Here is a 12,333-nt window from a genome sequence, read left to right as displayed (position 1 = left end):
GCTCAGAGTGCACCATTGTGAGTGGCTGCAGAAGCTGGGCTGCAGGCGTGTCCTCACTGAGGGGTGGCTGCAGCCACTGACAACTTGGTTTCAGCATTCTTTGTTTACTGATATGGTTGCAGTATTTTCGTTCACAACAGGCTGCAAGTTCACAAAGCTGGCCTTCACTCTGGACACTTCTAATGTGATCCCACCCCACATTTGATCCCACATCAAGATGCACTCACATTCTATAGAAAATATGTTTTACATTGGAATCATTTCTGAAAGTATTTTGCTTTGAAATTATGTGGCTACAAGTAATTCATTTATTTTATGATTGGCTCTGCTAGTTCTAAACCTAGATATCCCTAAAAATAGTGTATATGTTTAGAAATCCCTGTGCAGTGAGAAAATCAGAACTTTCAAATCACTTTCAATAACAAAACTTTTATAAATATTAAAATTCACAATGAATAGAATCATTACTGGGTGTGTTGTATGAATAATTAAATAACTATAAATCTCAGTATTGTAGTTTTTCTTTTGATATTTTGAAGCTGATAATTGCTTTTTGGACCCAAATATCGGCATAGGTTCCTGAAACACTCCAGACTCTATGTGCTATGACTGGGGCATTCAATGGGGGAAAAAGTGGTGCTGAGCACCCCCCACCCCCACTCTGACATGTTGCTTTATGGGAGCAGGCCAGCTGTCTCCCCATACCTCACACATACACATGCGCACATACACACGCACAAGCACATACACAGAGTAAAGGTCATTGATAAAACACATGAGACTACAAATCTCTGGTACAGAGGATACTTAGGGCCCTGTTTTCTCTTGTTTTGTTCAGCTAAAATTAGAAGTGAGTGTCTTGGTTTTTGTACCTCCTGAAACAGACTTATCCTTACATCTCATTTGTTAAAATTGGATCACATGTCTACTGGCAAGGGCCTAGATTCACCTCCTGAGGTTCTTGGATCCACCGACACCAGAACAAAATTGGGGCTAGGCCAGCAAGGAAGAAGGGTAATAACCAGCAATGTTCTTTCACTTGCCCACTTGGCCAGATACCTGCCCAACCTCTGTCAATTGGACTTCATCACACAAGATTTTGACCCGAGAACTACTGATGCCAAGAGACAGTCCTGGGTGGAATCCATTCTGGCTCGGGTAATGCTACAACCACCAGTTTGCAGAGCTGTGGAGGTCATGGTTCTAATAGCAGGGTCGACGGTCCAGAAACAGTGTGAGAGGTCAGTGGCAGTAGCAAGGGCATCTTCACGAGCCTAGTTGGGTGGCACAATGTTGGACATATTTTTCCTGTGGACAGCCTCCAATCCTACTTATCCCCCCTACTGGACATTCTGTGAATTATGCAAGAGCCATAATAACTTGTTTCCTGATTTAGTAAGTTGAATTCTGTTTCTTGTAAGTCTGAGTCTGATTTTCCTTCCCTTTCTGAGGGGCTAAGTCAGACTGCCACATATGAAAAAACCATCAGAACTCAGACGCACAAGTGGAGAACTTCATTTCACTGGTTCTATTTTACAGCTCAGGAAATCCTCAGTGTGAGCTTAAACTTTCTTGCTTGAATGACCCAAGCTGAACTCAGAAACTTCAGTTTTGCTTTCCTGGGAGTTCTGATTTAAATCCTGCAAAGGAAGGAGTGGTCTTGTAAACTGAGCAAGACAACTCCATTGTGGTCTGTCATCTTCCTTTCTCTGTCTCATTGTGGGTGGCCTCAGGGGACCTCTCAGGAAGGCGGGAGGGGGAGGTTCTATACTAAAAGAGAAAGTTCTACAATGGTCGAAGACAAGCTTTTCCTATTTCATGATAAAGCCAAGTTCTGTTATCACATTTACCCATTCAGCAAAGAGGGGGTTGAACTGTCCTAACATATGGGTTCCTAGGGACCATCTCAGGACATGATGAATCTGTGGATTTGTCAGTGTTTGGATGCTGTTGAGAAACATGTTACAGAATATGCAGACTGAAGATAATGTCCTCAGAACAGGACAGAGGTCTCTACTGGCCATTGGTATTCCCCTGAGTATTATGGGCAGCAGTCTTGACTTGGCCTCCTCAGATGATCTTGAATGAACTTCATAAGAGTATGAGACAACCATACACCCAAGAAGAAATACCCATGTGGAACCACATGAACCTTTAGAAGGCTTGGGGCATCTGAAAGCCTTCAGACATCTGGAGACAATTATGAGATGGACTATGGTTAAAGGGCAAGGATGCCCGCATCTGCTACGTGAGCAGAGTCATGGGTCTGCACATCCCTCCTGCAACTCCTTCCTGAGCTCGGGCCCTTATCCGTGCTGCAGAGACATAGACTTTCCGCTGAAGTTACCTTCAGATAGAGCTCAAACCCATCAACTCCATCATCTCTTTCTATCTTGGCTGATCCTGGTGATCATAGCAGAGTGTCTCCTTGTTGCAGTTCTCCTTCTGTTCCAGAGGGACCATGTGGTAAAACATAGTTCCAAAAATTGTAGAAGTCACAAGATCACTCCTTGAATAAACTGTTTAGAGTTGCTGTCAGGCATGGACACCTGGTAAAGATTCATTTGGAACTTTGAGTGATAGAAGTGTCCTCATTCTTCATGTAACTGATTCAGAAGCCTCAACTCAAGAAGAATCATACAATACCATTGTGAAATTATAGTCAGACAAACCATATAAACAGCTCTAATGTATCACTGCACACACTGAGTTAGTTTCCCAATATTGCTATGTTTGTTCCCTTTGCCAACAGCATGATCGAAATGTTTGGAGCTCCACATTCACGTCTTCCATCTTTTACAACTCTTCTACCTCTGGTTGAATGACACATATTCTCTAAACTACAGTTTCTCATCTGTAAACTGGGCACTAAAAAGTAGTATCTACTTCACAGAGTTATTGTTTATGTGACAGTGCTTATTACAGTTCCTGAAACATAGGAGATATTCAATAAGGGGAAGCTATTATGGCAAGATATTTCATCAGAATATGAAATTGGCTTGTCCCTAGCTTTGGTCTGAATGTTTGTGTCCCCGCTCCACCCCAAATAAATATGTTGAAATACTAACCCCTAAGGTGATGGTATTATGAGGTAGGGCCTTTGGGAGGTGTCTGAGTCCTAAGGGCTCATGAAAGAGTTACTGTCCTTGTAAAAGAAGCTTCAGAGAGCTTATGTGTCTTCCACCGTGTGAGGATACAATGAGGAGTCTGCAACCTGAGAGAGGGCCCTCATCCAACCATGCAGGCACCCTCTTCTCAGACTTCCAGCCTCCTGGAACTGTGAGAAATTTCTGTTGTTAATAAGGTACTCATTCTACAGAATTTTGTTGTAGCAGCTGAAATGAACTAAGACAGTCCCTGTACCTTCCCTCTACCAATTCCCCAATCCTCCAAAAAGGAAATAGACAGCTGGGTTGCAATTTCTTGACTACAGAATTCTGGCACCAGGGAGAGTTGTGTGAGAACCAGAACATATCCCAACTTTCATAACACATTCCAAACTTCTTGGGCCATGGTTCTCAACTCAGGGAGATTTGGCCCCCTAGGGGACATCTGGCAATGCCTGGAGACATTTTTTGGTGTCACTACAGTTGGGAGGGTGCTGCTAGTGTCTAGTGGGCAGATGTCAAGAATGCTGTTGAACATTCAACAATGCATGCTTGGGAAAGCCCTCCTAAATGTCAACAGAGCTGAGATAGGGAGACCCAGATATAGGGCCCAGGGTCTAAGGAGCTTGATGGGTAGGTGAGGAGAAGAGCTTGAGTAGAGTGTAAAACTGAAGTTGTAATTGAACAGGGCTGAGTCTTATGAACTCAAACTATGTAACATTAGTCAGATTTCATTAAAGGAAAGATGACTACAGAGACTAGCTGAGCCAGTTTTTTTGGAAGAAAGAAAAAAATTAGAAGTCACTTCATGCATTTACCTCAATGAGTAGACTTATTGTTGTAGCTATTGATAGTATTTTATTAGTGCTACTGTCTTTTTTAACTTCAATTTTTCTGTAATAGCTCTGTATAAGCTCCTTGTTGCTTTTTTTTTTTCTTCTTTTCTTTTCCCCTCAGCTCTATTCAGTTGCTGCATTTCTATGAGACATAAAAGAAGATACTGGTGGCCATGCTTGAGCCAGAATGTGATGGTGGCAGTCACACTCATTAACGGAACATGGCCCTTCTCTTCCCATTGTCATCATTGGAAGTTCTGAATTATAATTTACTGTGACCTACACAGAGTAAGGTAACAGGCCTCTGTAGAAAAAAGGATTCTCATGGCTGCTGTCTGGGACTGGGACTGCCCAATGGTGGGCCCAAAGCCCCAGGATCAAGTCCCACTTGAATCTTCTCAGTTTGTCAAGTGCATCCATTGACCATTCCAATTCAATGAACAGAGTGGGATGACAATGGACTCCTGAAAACAGAGTGTTAATGTTGTGTTTTATTGTACTTATTCAGTCTCAAATCTCCCTCAAATATTTTTAAAACAGAAAATCAATAGCTATATTCTTTGAAGCAAGTTTAATTCCTGATATCTAAATACCTTATGTTTTTCCCTTTTGGAATTTTTGTTCATAACTAACTCTAATAACATCTTTTTTAAATAGAGAAATTCTTATTTAATCTTTGAACTATTTTCACAGTTTTGAAGTGTTTTTCGTTATATGTGTGTGTGTATTTTTTTTTTGATGGATTGAACCCAGGACCTCATGCATGCTACACATGTGCTCTACCACTGAGCTACACCCATCCTCCTTGAAATGTTTTTCCAATGTTAACCTTTCCATGCCACAATCACTTACGCAAGAAAATAGTTGAATTTTAATTAAAATGTTACATCTGTATCACTGTGCCTTGTTTTTTTGCATTGTCTTTAAGAGTACAGCAGGTTGCAATCATTTGGCACTTATGTTACATTTACAAGGTTCTCTGTTAAACTAAGTGAGCACTGATCTAGTAGAGAGTCAAAAGGCCTGAGATCTAATCCTGGTATCACCAAGAACATGTCTGGGGCACGTCATCAAATGCATCCAAGCTTCGATTTCTTCCCTGTAAAATAAGGTCATCATTCCTATCCTGTTCATATGAAGGAAGCTTCATGTGCTGAGCCTTGAAGGATGAGACAACTCCTAACTGTAATGGTAGAGAAGTGGCATTCTAGGGAGAGAACAACATGTGCAAAAAGGAGATACTATAAAGGAACACTGAGTGAGTACACATCTAACTGAAATGTAGAGGTTGGGTTTTTACGGCCATTTTACAAAAATGTCATTTTTTATTTCAAATGACAACCAAAAAAATCTATTAACAAAGGGAGACGATATTTAAATAAAGGTTGCACAAAATCAGAGGGCAAATGCAACATATGCTATATCAGAAATTTAAGATTAAGTTCAGAGGGGTGGATATAGCTCAGTGGTAAAGAGTATGCACAAGTTCCTGGGTTTAATCCCCAGTCCTTCCATTAAAAAAAAGAAAAACTTTCTTAGAAAAAGATTAAGTTCAAAGAATCTTTGGACCCTAGAAACCTTAAAGTTCTTTTTTCTACTCAGGTTTACCCTGTTTTTAAGTCCCTGAGTCTACATATCCATCCATCCATCCATCCTCCTACCCTACAAATTACTCATTGCATATAGACCATGTGCCACAGGAATTTGTGATACATTAGTGAATAAAACAGAGTCCCTGTACTCAAAGGGCTGAAAGGTTTTCCAAACTGTGCTCTATGACTCTTGTATATCAGAATCACCAGATTCCTTGCTCTTTGAAATGTAGGATATTAATGAAAGAGAAATGATGAGAAAGATTAGAAAAGTAGATTGAAATTAGATTTTTAAGGCAGTTGAATGATAGGCTAAGGCTGTTTACATTGACAGGTCAAGCTCCCTTATTCGAAGCCTCAAAGCACCTATAATGCCAACAGCACCTTCTGAATGGCTCTTTGCACATGAGTACCCATGTTTGGTCCCAAATGGACTACCATTTTGCCAGACGATGAGGGTGCCTAACTCATCATCCTTTACAAGCTGGCCAGTAACCAATGGGTGGAGTGACCTAAAGTTCTTCCCCATAAACTCCTTGTGCTAAATGATTACTGGCTGGATTATCAGTTCTCTCTCAGTGGATATATATTAAGTCCTTTAGCAGAAACATTAAAAACAAAAAGCAGCTGAGTGTCCAAAAAACAGTAGGTCCCTATAGATGTGATGCAACAGATAAACTGGTGGTTCAAACTGTGCTACCACCTGAATGATCATCCACTATCCTGATTAACAAGAGGACTGTTTCTGTGTTTAGAGACACTCTTTTTCTTGCTATGTCTCTTGTATCCTAATGATAAACTCCACAGCGAAGATAACCTGTCCATGTTTTTTGCCTGGCAAACAGAGTTTAATTTTTATTCTTTATTTGATGGTGAAATATACTAGAGACATTCCAAAAACGGTTGCAAATACAATGAATTACCACAAGTCAATGGACATCACTTATGAATGATCTCGAAGCCATTTGCCATAATAAATGATTACAGATAATGTAACAGAGAGAATTTGGGAGGCAGAGAGGTTTTTCAAGGAAGAAAGCAGACAAACTGACATAGTTGTGATTTATCCTGGTCGTTCAGGCTCCCAAGTCACATGGAGAGCCCCTTGAAAAAGCTAGGGCTTCTTTCACTTAAGACTTTTTAAACATCTCTCAATGCAATAACATACAAACAGAGAATATGGGGATTCAAACTATGAAATGAGAAACTCTAGAGAACTGGTTCTCAAAGTGTTTGGTTACAGAACCCCTTCATTCTCTTAAATATTATTGAGAATCCTCATTTCCCTCTTATGGTTAAATCTGTTGATATTTACCATATTAGACAGTAACACTAAGCAATGTTTAAAATATTTATTAAGTCACTTAAAAATAACAATCATAAACTTATTCGGATTGGCATGAAAGTTTTCCATACTTAAAAATCTCTTTAATATCCATTATTATAACAGACAACAGCTGGACTCTCATACTTGTTTTTGTATTCAGTCCATCATTACATGTTGTTTCTGTTGAAGGAAATGCAGAAAATCTGGCCTCACCCTGATATGTAGCTGGAAAAGGGAGGACCCTGAAGACCTTGTGAAAGGGTCTTGGGTACCCTAGGAGTCCTCAGAGCATACTTTGAAACTTGCTGCTACAGCCTTAAAGAACAAACTGTAAATACACATAGTGGAGATTCTGATATTAATATTTTGTTCTTTAATAAGGAAACTGGGGACATTCTCAGGCAGATATGGACCATTGTTCTTGTTGTATCTGAGGTCTGTTGATTGTACTCTGGGGTTCTTGTGCTGATCCCCAGGGTATTTACTTCCTTCTTTCAGAGTCATTCATATTCATGACAGAATGATTTTTTGGCTTCTGTGTACACTTGCTCAAGGGTCTTACTGAGAACAGATTTTTACTCAGTGGGATTTTAGGGAGAGTTTGCTTTCATCTAATACTCTGCTAAAGAAGCCTGCCCTTCTATTTTATATATCACCCAGGGGTGGACTGGGCAAGCCTCATGGTCAAGCAGACTCTTTGCCTCACTGCTCATAGTCTGCTGCCCTTCTGCCCAGTGTCACAATGGAACTGGGTACAAAATCCTGTTTAGTTCTCAGGAAAAGTAATTTCCAAAAACAGGTTTCAGCTTAAGACAAATGCTATCTGTGTCACCCTCTGAACATGTCTTCCACCGGAAGTAGGAAGTATTTTAAGGATTTACAATTTAACCACACCATGCCCTCTGCTGGGTGGGTGTGGATTCAAGACAGTGAATAAAACTAAATAAAGCATTGCCCACTGGCATAAGGATGACGTGCCATATTTGGTCGTGCTTTTTAAATTTGTGGTAACAACCATGTCTTCTTGTGGGAAACGACATACATCGCGAAAGAGGCAGCCAGGACCATGAGACCAGTTATTTTGTCCAGATGTGCCTGGCTCTCAGATAGAGTAAGCCTAATGTCTTCATAGTCAGAATCCTTTTCTCCCTAGCTCAAGCTCAATATCTAGTTTACAACCTTTATCACATCCTCTTATCCTTGAGTAGCTGTTGGAGTTACATTTCAAGACCCTAACGATCACTAAGAAGAGAAAGAAAGAAAAATAACATATGATATCATTTAAATGCAGAATCTTTAAAAAAGACAAACAAAATTATTTACAAAACAGAAACAGACTCACAGACATAGAAGACAAACTTATGGTTACCAGGGTGGGAAGGGATAAATTGGGAGTGCAAGATTTGCAGATAGTAACAAGTATATATATAATAGATAAACAACAAGTTCATACTGTATAGCACAGCACAGGGAACTATATTCAATATCTTGTAGTAACCTATGGTGAAAAAGAATATGAAAACAAATATATGTAAGTTCATGTATGTTCATGTATAACTGAAGCATTACGCTGTACACCAGAAATTGACACAACATTGTAAACTGACTATACTTCAATAAAAAAAGTATATACAAAAAAAAAAGACCTTAATGATCCTTGGTTTTACTCTCAATTAAAAAAAGCATTTACATTTTTCTTCAAATTGAAGATTCTAGTGAAGGAGGGTATAGCTCAAGTTGTAGAGTGCATGTACAAGGTCCTGGGTTCAATCCCCAATACCTCTATCAAAAAAATTATTAAATACACCTAATTACCTACCACCCAAAAAAAAACTAAAAAAAAAAAAAAAAAAAAGAAAAGAAATTGAAGATCTGAAAATTCAAAGTGACTTAGCTTTGCTAATTTTCCCAACACATAAATGATTCGAAACTAAAAGTAAATGTGTATTTCTAAAATCTGTTATGCAAGATTTAAAAACAATTATAATGAACAATACCAGTTGGATTTATATGAAATAAATATTATTTTAACATATTAACTGCATTGTTCCAAAGACTTCAATAAGCTGTTATGAACAGATATGTGCCTTTATTGTTTATAATACTTTTAAAGTTGCATAGTGTTTCACAAGATTTAATGTTTGCAAAAATCACCTGGGAATCTTGCTAAAATGTTGATTCTGATTCAGTAGGTTTGGGTTGCGGCCTGAGAATTTCTATTTCTTACCCTCTCCCAGGTGCTGCTGCAGCTGACCGACGGGCCACACAGGGTGTTGAGCCTTCCATCTATCTTTAATCATTATTTCCACTGAATTTTTTAAATTGCTCCAAAAAGTAAAAATAGTGGCCTAATGTTTTCTTCTTGCTATTAGGATGTCTTATTTTGTTCAGAATATATTAAATTCATATTTTTGTCTCTATGTAGTTATCAGTCTCTTACTTAGATCAACAGCACTTAAAAGCACAGAGATCTGGGAACTTTATCTGATGAAGAAAACTTTTGTTTACTTGAACTCCAGAAATCAGGTCAGGAGCCAGCATTTGGAAAGCTGATTTAGGTTCCCATGGCAATTTCAGAGCTTTGCCACTTTTGCTGCTACAGAGGCTAGGAACACTCAGGGGTTGGACTTTAAAGCTCTTTGTGAGCTAAATCCTGTTTGGCAGCTTCCTAACTCCTCCCTATTATGTGCCTGTTGTATCAGAGGATTCCTCTTCCCTTTCAACAGTTTCTATGGGAGCTTCTGCCTCCTTGAACAGCTTCTGAAGTTCTTGGGGCCTGTTGTCTGATTCTGTGTGTCACATACTCATCTTTATAATCCCTGTTGTCTTCCTGAGCAACAACGGGAATGACCTGATGTCAAAAGCTTTCTTATTACTGAAAGAAAGGCCCTCTCACATACTTGTGCGATGTCATTTTTGCATACCTGTAATGCCTTTGTCACTATGTGGCCCTTCCTTCTTCACCACTTGTCATGGAAGAAATAGGAGTCCACACGAAGTGCAAAAGGAATGAAAGAATGGAATTCTTGAGTTTTCAGTGTGAAAGGCACTGGTGCTGGCAGTGTAGTTTGCAAGAAAACTTAACCAATCAAGTTTTCCTCCACAGAATAGCGATTAAAACCCAAGTCAGAGGACAGCAAAGCTTTGAGAACAAGAGGCAGAGAGTTGGAGATCCTTGTCCCCAGCTATCACCATCCCCGAACTCCTGGGCAACATCAAGGTAGAGTGGATATACAGAGTAAGAGAGAACCCCCTTCAAGCACAGCTCGTTCCTTACCTCTTGACATCTGCCAGGCAAGTTGGTAGCTTTGTAGAGGAGACTCCCATGCCATCAGCCTGTGTTACAAGTAAAGTAGAAAAGCCCAGATTTCCCACTTGGGGTCTGGAAAACTGTCAACTGGAAAAAAAAAAACCACAACAGAAAAGTTGAGAGTTACGTTTTATTTGGTGGATTTTCTGAGGACTTCAAGCCCTCTCAGATGGCTCTAAGATACAGAAGATATGTCATATCTAAGATATGTCAGCCTCCTAGATGGCTATAAGGTACTACTCCCAAGAAGTAAGGGAGGAGCCAGGATATACAGGAATTTTGCAACAATAAACCACACAGTCAGAACATCAAAAGATTAATTAAAGAAAACCAGAAATCTCAAGTTAAAGAATTTAATGCTTTTCTGTGTAAGGGAAGGCGCAAGAGACTGGGCTTGCTGAAATCATTCCTTTGCTATGCACCTCAGCCACCTAGGGCAGCATCCGGTGCTTTCTCATCCTGAGTCCCCTTAGGGTGCACTGTTGGCAGTGCCTGCAGTGGCTGACTACTTGATGGTGGGCGTCCTGTTTCCACCCTGTGTTCCTTCAGAGCTCACCCTTGGGGAGGGGAGGTGGCAGCAAAGTGATGGCTTAATGGCTGCAATGTCCTCTGTTTACTGCTCTGGCAGGCAATATTTTTAATTCACAAAATTCAGAAAGGGGGAAGCAGCAGGCTTACAGAGATCTGTGAGCCAGGATAACAGAAGGCCACAGAAGAAGATGAATCACATACCCTCCAGCTGAGGAATAGATGAAGACTCACTTACATCCTTCCTTTAAAATCCCATGGCAGAGTTGATTTTAAAAAGAAATTTTAAAAACATCTGCCCAGGAAAGTGGCTAAAGTTTAAGAGTAAACAATAAGAAGATAAATAAAACATCTTAAATCTAGATAATCTGACTCGTAATCAGGTTAGATCTACAATCCGTATTCTTTATCCTTCACATTACCAGGCTAGAGAAACTGTTTCCATATTGATAAAATCATCTTAGCCTGCCACCCATAAGCCCAGGTTTGGTTCCCCATGCATGCACCCCTGAGACAGGAGGGAAGAGGGTAGGACATAATCATTAAAAAAGTGACACAGCCATTGAGGATACGACAAAAACTGGTTAGAAGCTACTAAGTAGGCCCAAGGTGGCAGAAGATTCAACTTCTGGTAGACCTTGAGCCTCACTGTACTCTCTCTGTAATACATTAGCATGCTAAATGACACACCCATAGGTTACATGACAGTTTTGAGGCTGGCCATAAAAGGCCAAAAAGTAGGCAGGTGTGGGGGGGCATCCAATTCCAGAGAATCCCTGCCCCTTCCCCAAAATAGTTGGAATAATCCTCCCACTTGGCAGCCTATGAAATTACCCACTCCTAAAAACCAACAATCTCATATTTGGGGCCTCTCACCCTCTGAGACACATGCACTCTGTGGAGTGTGTATCTCCCTGAATAAATTCACTTTCACTTTACTATGGCTTGCTCTTGAATTCTTCCCTGGGTAACTTAAAGTTAAGTGCATTTGAGCTCATGTATGGTAGACCCACTTTCCAAACCCGAGAGAAGGGACACTTAAGCCCCTTGAAACAGAGCAACTCAAGTGTGCCCTCTAGGCAGGAGAAACTATGGTCACCAGGTGCTGCTCGCACCCACCGACCTGGTCCACCACCCATTCTGGCCAGGAGACTGATGTCTCTAAAAAACCTGGAAAACCAGCAGCCCACAAGACCTGCTCTCTCCTGAGGGGAATAGACCACACTTGGTGATGCTAATCACCCATCAGCCCAGAAGTTGCAGGGGGTCACTCTGTGGGGACATCACACTCAAGTGAAGGGGGCCCAGAGCCCCAACCTCCGGAGAGACAACTTGGGTAACAGACCTCCTTGACTACTCGTGTCAACCTCTCTTTGACTTGGAGCTTCTCTTCTGAAAAATAACAAAATTGTGTCCCCAAAGAGGAGACTTCTAATTGCAGGAATCACTGCACTCAGAGGGGAGCTAGTGATCTTGGCCAGGGAGCCATATACAACACTGCCACCATAGAAAAGGTAATAGCTACCATGGTGACCGTGGCTAAGGAGACCAGCCTGGACTTCCAGCCATGACACAAGTCTGCTGACTCCTGGGCTAGTGTGGTCCTGGGTGACTGAGTTGCCTCGGATCATCT

This window comes from Camelus dromedarius, chromosome 13 (genome assembly GCF_036321535.1).
Source record: "Camelus dromedarius isolate mCamDro1 chromosome 13, mCamDro1.pat, whole genome shotgun sequence".
Taxonomy (NCBI): Eukaryota; Metazoa; Chordata; class Mammalia; order Artiodactyla; family Camelidae; genus Camelus; species Camelus dromedarius.
Note: the sequence above shows the minus strand (reverse complement) of the source record.